Source organism: Hydra vulgaris, chromosome 15 (assembly GCF_038396675.1).
Source record: "Hydra vulgaris chromosome 15, alternate assembly HydraT2T_AEP".
Classification (NCBI taxonomy): Eukaryota; Metazoa; Cnidaria; class Hydrozoa; order Anthoathecata; family Hydridae; genus Hydra; species Hydra vulgaris.
The window spans coordinates 47,113,767-47,126,787 of record NC_088934.1 but is presented as its reverse complement, the minus strand read 5'-3'; the positions used below and the strand labels follow the sequence as shown (position 1 = coordinate 47,126,787).

At 28.0% G+C, this 13,021-nt stretch overlaps 1 non-coding gene across 1 annotated transcript; it reads right to left on the bottom strand.

Moving 5' to 3' along the window:
- Positions 1 to 4,596: 4,596 nt before the first annotated feature.
- trnae-uuc (transfer RNA glutamic acid (anticodon UUC)) lies at positions 4,597 to 4,668 on the bottom strand. The gene has a single exon. It is a non-coding gene; the product is annotated as a tRNA-Glu (tRNA).
- Positions 4,669 to 13,021: the final 8,353 nt, after the last annotated feature.

The window sequence follows — 13,021 nt, the reverse complement described above, 5'->3', positions numbered from 1 at the left end:
TTGATGCTAAACAATTTCAAATCTGCTGCAGATCGTTCGATCGCTGAAATTGATTCATCAAACAAGATGAAGATAACTTACTGTTAAGTTAATTATATCAAAGATGCCTGTAACACGACTGAAGGGCGGCATCCGCTGCTGTACTGTCAAAATTTAAATACCACTGCATGTTTGTGATGTACCTGCCATCACTATTTGGTGCAATGATGGAAATTCGACTTTGCAAAAAAGCTTTTTCTTTGAACAGTGCAATGAAATCCGGCATTCACATAAAGCTTATGACGTTGATCCTGCTTGATGCCAATTAATTTGATGGTCCGACATTTCGAACTTGAAGATGTATACTTCAACGCGCATAAATCTTGCATTAAGATAAGCATCGTGTTTTTAAATCCAAAAAATCCTTTCATTTTATAATTCTCCCCTAAGATAAACAATTACCAATTCAATAAGTTCCCGATAAATTTCTCTTGAAAATCTATTCTTTTGTAGACAATTCCTGGCTCATTTCAAGACAAGTTTTGCTTAACAATGGATTGGGTCTCCAGTCTCCATCAACAGTCAGAATGTCTTTGTCTGCAGAATAATAAATAAAATAACTATTTTTGCTTTAATGACTATTGTGTCTCTAACGCTGAGGTGTAAGCGATCGAAAAACTTCAGTAAACGATTTAGTCAGCGTCTTAAGATTCAACTGAGAAAGAGCTGGCAATCTCTCTCTTTTTTTTTGATAGTGGGGAAAATTTTTCATCTTCTAAGCTTTTTTTGCTTTCATCGTCTTCGCCATTAGTTTTCTCAACTCCTCAATCGTAACTATATTTCTTTTTTCTTTAGATATAGCCTCATTGGAATTTTTTTTCTCACCTAAATAATTTTAAGCTCAATTAAAATTGTGTTAAAAACATCACGATTTCTTTTCCACTAATATTGTCAACTTCTCGGAGGTGCAAATATATTCTTAAAAGAGGAACTTTTAATGGATGTTTTGGACTAACAGCTAAACTTTTTTCAAGACCAAATCCAATCAATTTGTCTTCATGATTTTTTCTTGTGTGACAAGTTTTCCCCACTCTAGGCTTTTCCATTTTTAAACTAATACACTTGAAATTTTGAAATTGAAATAATACAGTACTACTGCTAACGGTTAAGAACTGCACGCTTACTTAATAGTCAATAAACTCCGGTAAAAATTAGCATTTAATAATATTATGTTGCTATAATAGGGTACATAAAGAGTAATAAGTTGACAGCATTTTCGATTTGCCAAAGAAATTTTATGGGAATTTCTATAAAATTTTAATTGGTTTTAAATAAACTTTTTCGAAAATTTTTATTTGTACATTGCATTTATAAATATGTTCATTCATAAATATGTTCTAACTTCACTTTAGTATATTAATTATTTTAATAAATTAGTAAGTTAAAGATTTTCCAATCAGTAGCTACATTTTATTAGATTTTAGTAGATTTTTATTGAGTTAATTAGTATTTCTTTTATATTTTTACTACGTTTGCATTCTTGCTGACAGATCAAGTAACTGCAGCGAGAGTTTAAAGATTGACACTATATTGGCGAAACGACCAAACTTGATACTGCGCGACCCCAAGATATTTTTTTTAGCCCAGTTTTTTAGCTTTAATACGTTACTTAGTGATTAATAACATACTAAAAGTTCTCAAATAAATTTTGAAAAACTGACAGTAAAATCTTTCAAAATGTTGAAAAATAGGCGCGAAAACTACAGTTTACCCAAATTAGGTAACTGTGCTACTTCTAAATAATCTTTGATTATCCCAAAATTTAACAATAACTATTTTTGAATGATTATGCACCTCACATAAAAAGTTTAATTCAAATTTTTAAAAAAATGCGGAGACGGGACACACACATGCACCAATCCCTATTTGTCAGTTGACCTATGTACATTTAATTGCGTCAATCCTTATTTGTCAGTCGATGTATCTACATTTAATTTATGCCAATCCCAATTTTTCAGTCGATTATGAACATTTATTTGCGCCAATTCTTATTTGTCAGTCGATCTATGTACATCTAAAAATGTGCATGAAGTTTAAATATATTTAAATTTTAAGAACAATAAAAATCAGGTCGCGTAATTAAAATAAAATATTCTAAAAGCAAGTGTTTATGTTTTCAACAAAAACAGTGTTTATGTTTTTAAAAGAGATGGATGGTATAAGCGTTTTGAGGGGGAAACTCTCTCTAATTTTAAAATCTATTTTTAGAAAAAAAAAATTTGTCACATCAATAGCATATATAAAAAAATAAGAAAAAAGTACAAAAAAAATAAATGGTAACCTGTTGCTATGGAAACCATAAAAAATTACTCAAAAACAGCAAAAATAGGTTTCACGCCGGCCAATATTGTGGGCAGGGAACAAAACAACCCAAGTTGAAATTTTTATATGGTGCTTATATAGAGTAGAAGAGTGTTTTAAGTTGAACAGAATTTTTTTTTACAAATATAAAATCAGGTATTTTGAGATCAAAGTCCAATATTCAATAATATGGTCCTAAAACAGCATAAACAGCGGATGTAAAAAAAGAAAAAAATATATTCAACTTAAAACACTCTATACCAGTTAATAAACAACCTCTGAAAATTTTAGAAGCAGCTCTTAAATGGTTGGCGAGCAATGTTGACCAGCGTCTTAAATACTTCATACTGAGAAAAAAGCAAATTAACATTTTTTTTTTATTCAATAACATCAAAAAATGTATAAAAAAGCAATCATTAACTTCATTAAATCTAAAAAACAGTATTTAAAATCCTCCTGGTTCATAAGTTATACCCCTTTTTACAAATCATTTTTAAAATTTTTTTTGCTCTATTTAACTGTCGCCTCAACTTATTCTTTTCATTCATTCTATAATTAGATTGTTTAATTCTTTTACTGTTTATTCTATTGGAACCTTTAACCATGAAAGCACCTGGTAACATTTTTTTTGTTTTATTTTTGTTTTTATTTAATTGTTCAAAAGCTATTTAATTGCTATTTAAAAAAGCTTTTTAATTGCAAAAAGCAATTTAATTGTTCAAACGCTAACCCTGAAGCTTTCATAGCAATATTAAAATTTGCTACCGCATCGTACACACCAAGTTTCAAATTATCAAGTGACACATACTTGGTCTTCGGTAATCGGTCCCAAATCATACTGTTGAACGAGTTATTAGCGTTTTGAGTTTTCCTATGTAAACATTTTTTTACTTCTGAATTTTTGCTAAGATCCTCAAAAATAGGTCTAATTTTAAAAATTATGTTCATTGGAAAACCTGGACCTGGTTTGTAAGTGTTGGTTTTATTTGCTTTATCAAAGTTGAACTTGCACCAACTATTGGTGCCGGTAGGACAGTGAGGAAAATGCAAGTTATTTGTTTTGGAAGATGCAACATGAAATAATGTAGCCAATATGCTTAACTTCATACCTGCTAAGTTTACAGCATTTTGCCTTATAGCAACGCAAAAGAAATTTTGCAGACGATTAATTACTGCATCTGTAAGACAACCACGCCCACCGAGACCTTTTTCTCTTTTTTTTTAAATTAACAAAAACTAACACGTTTTTGATAATCCCACACATTGTAACTTATTAATTTGAATGCAAGCGTAAGTATCTATGACATTAATGAAACTTTTACTGTCTCAGTCTCCTAAAAAATTCACATATCGCAGTTTGTACTTGTCGATAGATCTTAAAAACACACGTTTTGCACCAGTGGTCTCCATACCGCTTGCAGATCCTTTGTAGTTGCTTTTTCAAATGTGAGAGTTCCTCCATTGAGCATAGGCTGTAGGGTTTGTTTTTACAAGATCTTTTTTTAAAAAGCAACCTTTGCAGAACCTGCACATTGGTTCAACATTCAAAACCTTTACGGTATCCATTGATAGTGCAGAAAAGACATTTTGTGTGACAGCACCTATTTTCACAGCTATCTTATCATAATTACTTTGAGTCATTGGTTGTGGCATATTCATTAAAGTGGTGAATATTTTTATAAAGAATGTCCCTGTCCAAGTGCATGCATTGCGTATAGTGTTCTACAATTAATATCATATCCTCTGTTACATTGTTTTCAAGTATAAAACCCATTGTCATTAAAAGCTTCAGAATAACACAAATCTGTAATCTGACTTGATAAACCAGACTTTTTTCCCTCGCTGGATAAGTTAAGAAGCCAAACCAAGCATTTTACTGCAGCTATTTAAAAAGACAGATTAGTTATTAGGATTTTTAATCAGGTGCTACACAGTTGCTATTGGCGTTGCTATGGTACAAATTTTGAGGTACTTTAAAAAAATGCTAAACTTGAAAGGGATTTAATGATTAAAATCAGTAAACGAACAAATAATTTTGAATTCTGCATACATTAAAATGCATAAATAAGTAAAAATATTTTTTATAAACTTTGAATAAATTTAGTGGTGATTTCCCCCTTAAGTGAAAGCTTTCAAATTTTACAAGTTTAAAAAACTCAAGACCAATGTTTTTTTATATGATTTTGAATCAGGATATAGTTTGATGTTTAAAACAATAAAAGTTACAACCGCATGTTTTACCTGAAATAAAATTATCTCCCGCACGGGGAATCGAACCCCGGCCGCCTGGGTGAAAACCAGAAATCCTAGCCACTAGACCATGCGGGACACATTGACTGAAGACATATTAAATTATAATTGTAAAAAATAATGCAAAGTTTAGAGCGCTAGCTTTAAAAGCGAGAATATCCGCGCAACGACCTTAAACTTCAAGATTTGTGTTTTGGATTTAAAGAGTTGAGAGAGGGTTGTAATTACAACAAAGTAGCTCTCTCGACTGTGGTGGCCTTCTTCGCTTTGGTGAGGTAAGTAATATTATAAAAAGAAAATTCTAAAAAAAATTCCAAAAAAAAAAGTAATGTATAAAATTACTTAGAAATAGTAATGGTTTTGTAAAAAATAATCCTACTGAAAAAGCTGATTTGTTGAATAAACGATATCAAGAAGTTATGAAGGAGTTGTTTAAAGAAAGTGAGTTACCAGTTCAACGGAGTACAGCAAATGTAACCAGTCCCTTCTTTACCATGTTTAGCATGAGCAGTGCTGCGTAGCCAGGGCTTATGAAGAGCCGAGCAAGAATTTAAATTTTTTTAACGAATTATAGAATTTAAAAAAGACAGAATAGACTCTTTTTATACTTTTTATAGAAATGTATCAGAACCAGTTTATGCCGAGTCCCAATTTTGGGTTGCCGTAAGAAAAAACTTATCCGAATCCGGGTACCCGTAACCGGGTTCATTTTAAAATTTGAATTAAAAGCTTGTGAAATCTCTAGCGCTAAATTGTTTTCAAAAAATAACTCTGATTAATTTGCGTTAATTAAGTTTGCTTAAGGTGGTATCCAGCCATTATTTGTATTTTCTTATATTTTACACATAGTAAATACCTTTGATGAATTACTAGCATAATAGATAAAAATCTAAAACGTATTGCATAAATTGTTTTAATAAGAAAAAAAAAAAAAATTGCTGACTCAGCAAAAAAAGTTGAAAAAGTTAATGTCCCAAGAACATAAATATCTTAAGATTACATCAATATTAAAGGTTGAAGTTTTGCAAAATGCTAGTATATTAGTGTAGATTGTGCCTGAACTTAAAGTTTTTAAAAAAACTTAAACGATCAAAAATGGCAGACTTAATAATATAAAAAACTATTTTTTAGCGATAAAACACTCATTTGATATGAAAATTGTCAGTTAAGTTTAATTTTTTAAACTTTATTTTAGGTTCAGGCACTAAAATCATTAAAAATGAACATATGCTGAAAATTTGATGTTATAATAATTTTTTTTTTTTAGATATCATTGTACAGCAACTCATAAAAAAAAAAAAAAAGTTGAGAAAAATCAATTTTAAAATTATAAATCATGTATACCACTCAGATAAATCATGTGTTTAAGAAGAATATTATTGGTATTCTAAAATTATTTTGGAAAAAATATTTTTGCTATTGAATTCTTCAAGGTTCAATTGTCTAAATAACATTCTTTTAAATTTTTCATTTTTTTTTTATTTTTCACCAAAATAATGGCTGGATACCACCTTAAATATATCAAGTTTCTTTTTAATAAACAACTATTTTTACATTCAAGGTCACAAATTCAAATTACGTAAACTAAAGTGTAAACTCGATGTCCGTAAGTATTTTTATCCCTCAAGGTCGATAATATTCGGAATAACTGATCGTCTGACGTTGTTAATGCCAAAAACATCAAGAGCTTTAAAATTAAAATTAACTCTATTATCTTCAAAAATACAAGGGGTGTGAACTCGTAAAAAAGAAAGTTCCGACTCCGACTCCAATCATTAAAACTTTCGGAGTACGACTCCGAATCCAAAATATTACGCGATAACTTAAAAAAAATTTTATTTGCCAAATATATGAAAAGTTCTTTGAAGGTTAAATATTTTGTACTTTTTTTTTTTTACGACAGTCATCATTATGTATTTCAAAAACAAATAATGTTTACATGTCTCCAGCTTATATAAGTCCACCACACATATTTACAATATCTAAAGAGCATTAACATGCTGTTTTACGCATGCACGTTTAATATTGACTTAAAACAATAATATTAAAAATTCGTGGTTTATAATATAAAGTGCTGTCTATTGACCCATACATTTAAAAAATATGGGCAAGTTTGTCACAGGACAGGGCTACTAGGGACTTGCTTGTGGTTGTCGTTGAAAATATATATTAATATATTATAATAATACTATGTAGTTGTAAAGAAACTCGCAGAAGATTAAGAGAAGTCTTTTCATCGAGGATCTTTAAAATACAAAATAAACTAAAAACTTAAAAAGTAAAAAAACACACATTAACTTTTTGAGGTCTACTGTTCAGTAATATTTTACTATGTATAGTTGCTATATATATTTATTCTTTTTTTTCTTTTTTCTTTATTTATCTTTATAATTTGAATTGTTCTTATTATATTTTATTTTATTAATTGGTTTTTTACATTTAATTCATATCGATAAAATTGGACTTGTAATTATGAGATCTTTTAGTTTTTTCTTCAGGTCAATAAGATTATCCAATTTAGTAAGTTCTATATTTTGTGGTATTATTTTGTTGTATAAATAGGGGCCATGGTATACAATTGAAAATCTCGAAAAATATGTGTTTTTTTTTTTTATGGGCAATGTGAAGTTTCCTATTCCTCGTGTGATATATCTGCTGGCGTTGGTTTGAAAAAAGTTATTAGTAAAATGAGTTGGGACAAGTCCGAGCTTATACTTGAGCATAAATAAAATATTTTTGTAGATGTTAATATGATAAATATTTAAAGCATTCAAGTTTTTAAGTAAAGGATCGGCATGAGTGAATTTATCTTTATTATAAATCAATCTTGATGCTTGTTTCTGGTGTATATATAGAGAATTTAGTTTAAATTTATTTGTACTTTCCCAGGCAATATTAGCATACGTTAGATAACTTTGTGTATAAGAAAAGTAGAAAATTTTAAGATTCTCCTGGGAAAGTATAGGTTTGACTTTGTTAAGTATTTGATAGCAAACTTTTTGAAATTTTTGTATTTAATGTTTTTATAAAGGTTTTCCAAGAAATGCTTCGTCAATAACTATCTTAAGAAAATTAATAGTTTTAGTTCTTTCGATATTTATGTTATCAATTTTTAGTAATGGTAGCATGCTTGGTATTTCGTTTTTTTTTTGCTGGTTGAAATGAAACAAGATGTATTTATTTTTTTTCTGTATTCAAAGATAATTTATTTACTTTAAACCAAATGTTTAGACTCTCCAGGTCATTGTTCACAGGTTCAAAGAGATTTTCAATTGATGCTGATGAATAAAACAAATTTGTGTCATCAGCAAACATTATTGCATCGAGTTTTTTTAGTGATTCTGGAAGATTGTTAAATATAAATAAAAAATAAAAGAGAACCAAGAATGGAAATTTGGGGAACTCCGCATTTTATTTTTAGTAAATTTGAATATTTATTATCGTTCGAAATAACACATTTTTGTCTGTTGCACTTTTAACTTTTAAACCAATCTACGCTAGTATTTTTTATTCCGTATTTTTCCATTTTTTTTAGTAAGATATCATGATTAATTGTGTCAAATGCTTTGGGTAGGTCTATAAAAGTTCCTAATACATTTTGTTTTTTATTAAATGAATCACTTTGCTATTAACTAAATCTAAAACTGCATGTTCTAGTAGTGCTGTGCTTGACAGCCGAATTGCTTTTTATTTTTATTTTATTTTTAAGAATTTGTTTTGAATTAGGTATTCATATAATCTATTGTAGATTATTCGTTTAAGTATTTTAGAAAAGGTTGGAAGTATTGAGATTGGTCTGTAATTGTTTATTAGAAATGTTTCACCGGTTTTAACAATAGGTACAATTTTAGCTACTTTTAATTTATCTGGTGCAGTTTCAGTTTTAATTGATGATTTAAATATTTTGAAAATAGATTTGCGTATCTCCGAAAAAACATTAACAACAATATTACTGCAAATGTCATCTATACCTGGAGACTTGTTTATTTTAAGAGAGTTTATTGCATTTTCGAGTTCACCGATTTTTAGTTCTTTAAATATTAATTCGTTGTTGAAACTAGTTAGATAAGTTTCAAATGAGTTGTTTCGAGAATGGACTTTTGAAGCTAGATTTGGGCCTATGTTGACAAAAAAACTGTTAAATTTTTTTTGAAATTGCATTATTATTGTCATACTCTTTATCATCTATGACAATTTGAGAAGGTAAACTGTTTATTTTGCAGTTTTTTATCCCAATTATTTCTTTCATGATATCCCAAGTTTTTTTTAATATCACCATTTGTATTTTTTATTTTAAGTAATTGTTTTTCTTTGCATTTTTTTTTATTTTTTCAAACAAGTTTTTATACTGTTTGTAAACATTTAGGTTTGCCTCATTTCTATTTTTTTAAGTATTTAGTATTAAGTTTTTTAGTTTTTGTTTTTTTTTTGAGGATTTTTTTAATATCTTTGGTGATCCAGGGACATTTTAAATATTTTTCTTCCATTAATTTTACTTAAATTAGGAAGTGCATATTATAGTTTTTTAGAAAAAAATTTCAAAGTTATTTTAAGCAGAGTTAGTGTGCCCAAGATTGCCTTCATGGTATACCTTGTCCCACTCTTCTGCCGACAGTGAGTCTTAAAATTGTTGAATAGCAAATTTGTTAAATTTTCTTTTATAAGTTTTAATTTTATAACTATTAATAGATTTATATCTCGTGTCAAAGAGAAAAAAATAGGAAAATGATCAGATATATTTGTCTTTACTATTCCTGCCTTAGAGAAGAATCAAAGATTGAATTAGTTAATATATTGTCAATTGCGGTGATTGAAGTTGGAGTTACTCGGGTTGGTTTGTTAATAATTGGGAAGATGTAATGCTGAAGCATTTCGTCAAAAAAAAGTTTAGTATTGGCATGTCATATTGTAAACAATCTATGTTTATGTCTCCAATACAGAATTGTTTTTTTTGCTCATTGTTGTTTTTTATAAAAATTTGTTTTAAATGATTAGAAAACTTAAATAAATCACCTTCAGGTGGCCGGTAATATGTGGAGACCAGTATGATATTTAATTTGTTGCTAGTTATTTTAATTGTAAAAACCTCACTATTGGCATCTGAAATCGAAAGATCATCCACATCCACATGCATTTCCACATCCACGTTCTTATCCACATCCACATGCACTTGCAATACCGAGAAGTTTTACTATTGGAGTCAGAGTCACGATTTTGTTTAGCGACTCTAACTCCCAAAAAAAGGTCGCGACTCCGACTTCACGACTCTGACTTCGACTCCACATCCCTGGAAAATACTGTTCTAGCCAACCAATTTTTGTTTTATAATTGTGGTGTTATATATATTTTTGTAATGTATTGCTAAATAATCGTTAATTCATCAAAGTGTTATGAAAATAAAAGATTAAGATATATATTTATATAGTAAATATATCTATATAGATGTATATATATATATAGTAAATATATCTATATAGATGTAAATATTTATATAGTAAATATATCTATATAGATGTATATATTTATATAGTAAATATATCTATATAGATGTATATATTTATAAAGTAAATATATCTATATAGATGTATATATTTATATAGTAAATATATTAGTATTTTTAAATAAATCTTTAAACGATTGTTTACAATAAACATGTAAGAAAACTTACAAGTTTTTAGTAAACAGTCGTTTAGTTCAAACTATTGCAAACTTTTAGTTACCGTAAACGAAAACTGAATTTAAAAGCGATTTATGCAACTGTATTTAAAAGCGATTTATGCAACTGTATTTAAAAGCAATTTATGCAACTGAATTTAAAAGCGATTTATGCGAATTAAAGTATCAAACTCATTTATACAAAGATTAATATCTAAAAAATTTTTTGTGAAAAAACTCACTCTCACAGTTCCTTTATTTTCTTTCGTATTCTCTATTTAAATCATTTGCGTTACATTTTTACATTCGCATAAATCAGTTGTTTTTTTTTGCAATACATTCTGATTATTTTGCAAAAATATATTTTTAAAAATATTTAAGTGAGGCACGTCTGTATTGAGTAAATAGGACGTTATCGACTTCATACACTCTTATGTGGTTATTGACTCCATAACACTCTTAGAGGCAAAGCTACACCGTTAAAAAATCCGCCGCAAAACCAGCCACCCACAAAACATCAAAGAGAATCTATTTTAACATATAGACCATATGCAGAACGTGCTAAGCCTAAAATATATAAATTATTGTTGATGCAAATAATATCTTATTATGACAAGTTATATTATACTAGCAGTAAGCAACCCGTAATACGGGTTATTAGTAATTGAATCAGTAATAACAATAGAAACACATTAATAACTTGATATATTATCTAAAAAATTAACCACAAATTTATCTATAAATAATATTTTAAGTTTGGCTCCCTTAATGTCATTGCGTAGATTTAACGACATAAAGACTGCATTAACATGAGTTAAGTTTTTAAAAAAATCGGTTAAAACACAGCAAGCCAAAAATAAACACAGCAAGTCAAAAATAAAAGGAAAGTCAAGTAAAGCCTGTAAATACTTAAAAAAAGAAATTTAAAAAAATTACAATTTTTAATAACAAAAGTATCATTTGCATTTTATTGTTAGTAGAATTAAGAGAGTAATATAACAGAAAATATAAAGAATAAAAAAATAGCTTTAACAACCTAGGTCTATCAACACAAAACACAGTAACAATAGCGCATAACATAAGACATTGGTAGGAACACATTACTATGTGTCTCCAGAATAATTAAAAAAGAAAAGATTATAAAAAGGCTAGACAACACAACTTAATAACACTGGTAAATAACACCGAAACTTAATAAGATATTTTATTAACTTGAACTAAAAAGATTTTATTACAATATTTGAACAATCGAGGGACATAAAATAAGCAAGTCGTAAAATATTTCTTATAAATGGTCAATATCAATTGTGGTATTAAGAAATACGTAAGAGCTCGGTAATTACAGAAGTTATTAATTAAAAAAGTGTTTTCAAAGCAGCATGTTAAAAAAAGTGCAAAAAACACGCAATAAATAATAATAACTGGTTTATTATGTTACCAGTAAACAAATTTATTTTTACCTAGATTAAAAGTTAATTTCCAGCACTTCTAAAGTTAAAGCTTCTCTTTAACAGTTGATTAATGATTAATAGAGCAAACTTCACATAATATTAAATTTACAAAATTAAAACTATGTTTCAACTGTAAGCAAATTAATCAAGTGATGAAAAAGGTAACTTGAAAAAAAAAAAACATATTTATGTTTGAAATTATAAAAAAATTTAAAATCATTAAAATTTGAAACTGTTATTAATTGTTACTTTAAATAGTGAAATTCATACTTTGCTTTGTTCTAAAGAGTATCTAAAGTAAAATCAAATTAACAGTCATTAACAATGCTTGACACTGAATTCTGGCTAGTAAGTTTCTGCTCGCTGAGCAGCAATCAAGTTGCCTATTATCATTTACACTAATAACATTTTTGAGCCTAATATTATCCATTTCAGTTTTGCTATTGTCATTAAATATATTACCAGTAGTATTACTGATGTTACAACTGAATTACAAATGAACATAAAAGAATTATACAAAATGTGATCTTTTCTAATGAAAGACTATATTTCATCTAAAGATTTAATGAAATCCACATGTTTTTATATGTTTATATATATAAGTTGTTTATCAAAAATATGAAACAATATTTATTTACATATTTACAATGAAAAAATCATTTTTACCTTAATGCACAAAAATAATAAATGCACAATCTTGTCAGTTGCATTGTCAGTCAGTATAATTTACTCTTAAGTAATTACACACACACACACACACACACACACACACACACACACACACACACACACACACACACACACACACACACACACACATACACACACACATTGAAACATTTATTTATTAAAACTACAAAATTTAAACAAATCAAATTAAACAAAGAACAACATCAATTCTCCTTAAGGCTAAGAAAAAATTTTCAGCTCAAACTTGCTTGCAGACCTTGCTTGTAAAATCACGTGAATAAGAAACTACTTAAAAATGACATATGCAATGTTGAAGTATGAACATTGACTGCACTAAATATTAGTAGATGTTTTTAAAAAATTTACAATAATTTGTTCTTCTATATTGCATAAATACATCTGATGATAAATTGAAATGTAAAAATGTAACAAATAAGTAAATACAAAGAAAAACATATATGAATTGAAAATTTATGTACCTGATAGAGATAAGCTGTTGTGATACCAAAGTAGTAGTTGTTAAATATTGTTATTTCATGTTAGCTTTTAGAAAACAATTCATGTTGGTACATCATGGTTCTAAAAAATCAAATTGAGATAAAAACAAAATGTATATATGGAAAAATTATTTTTCT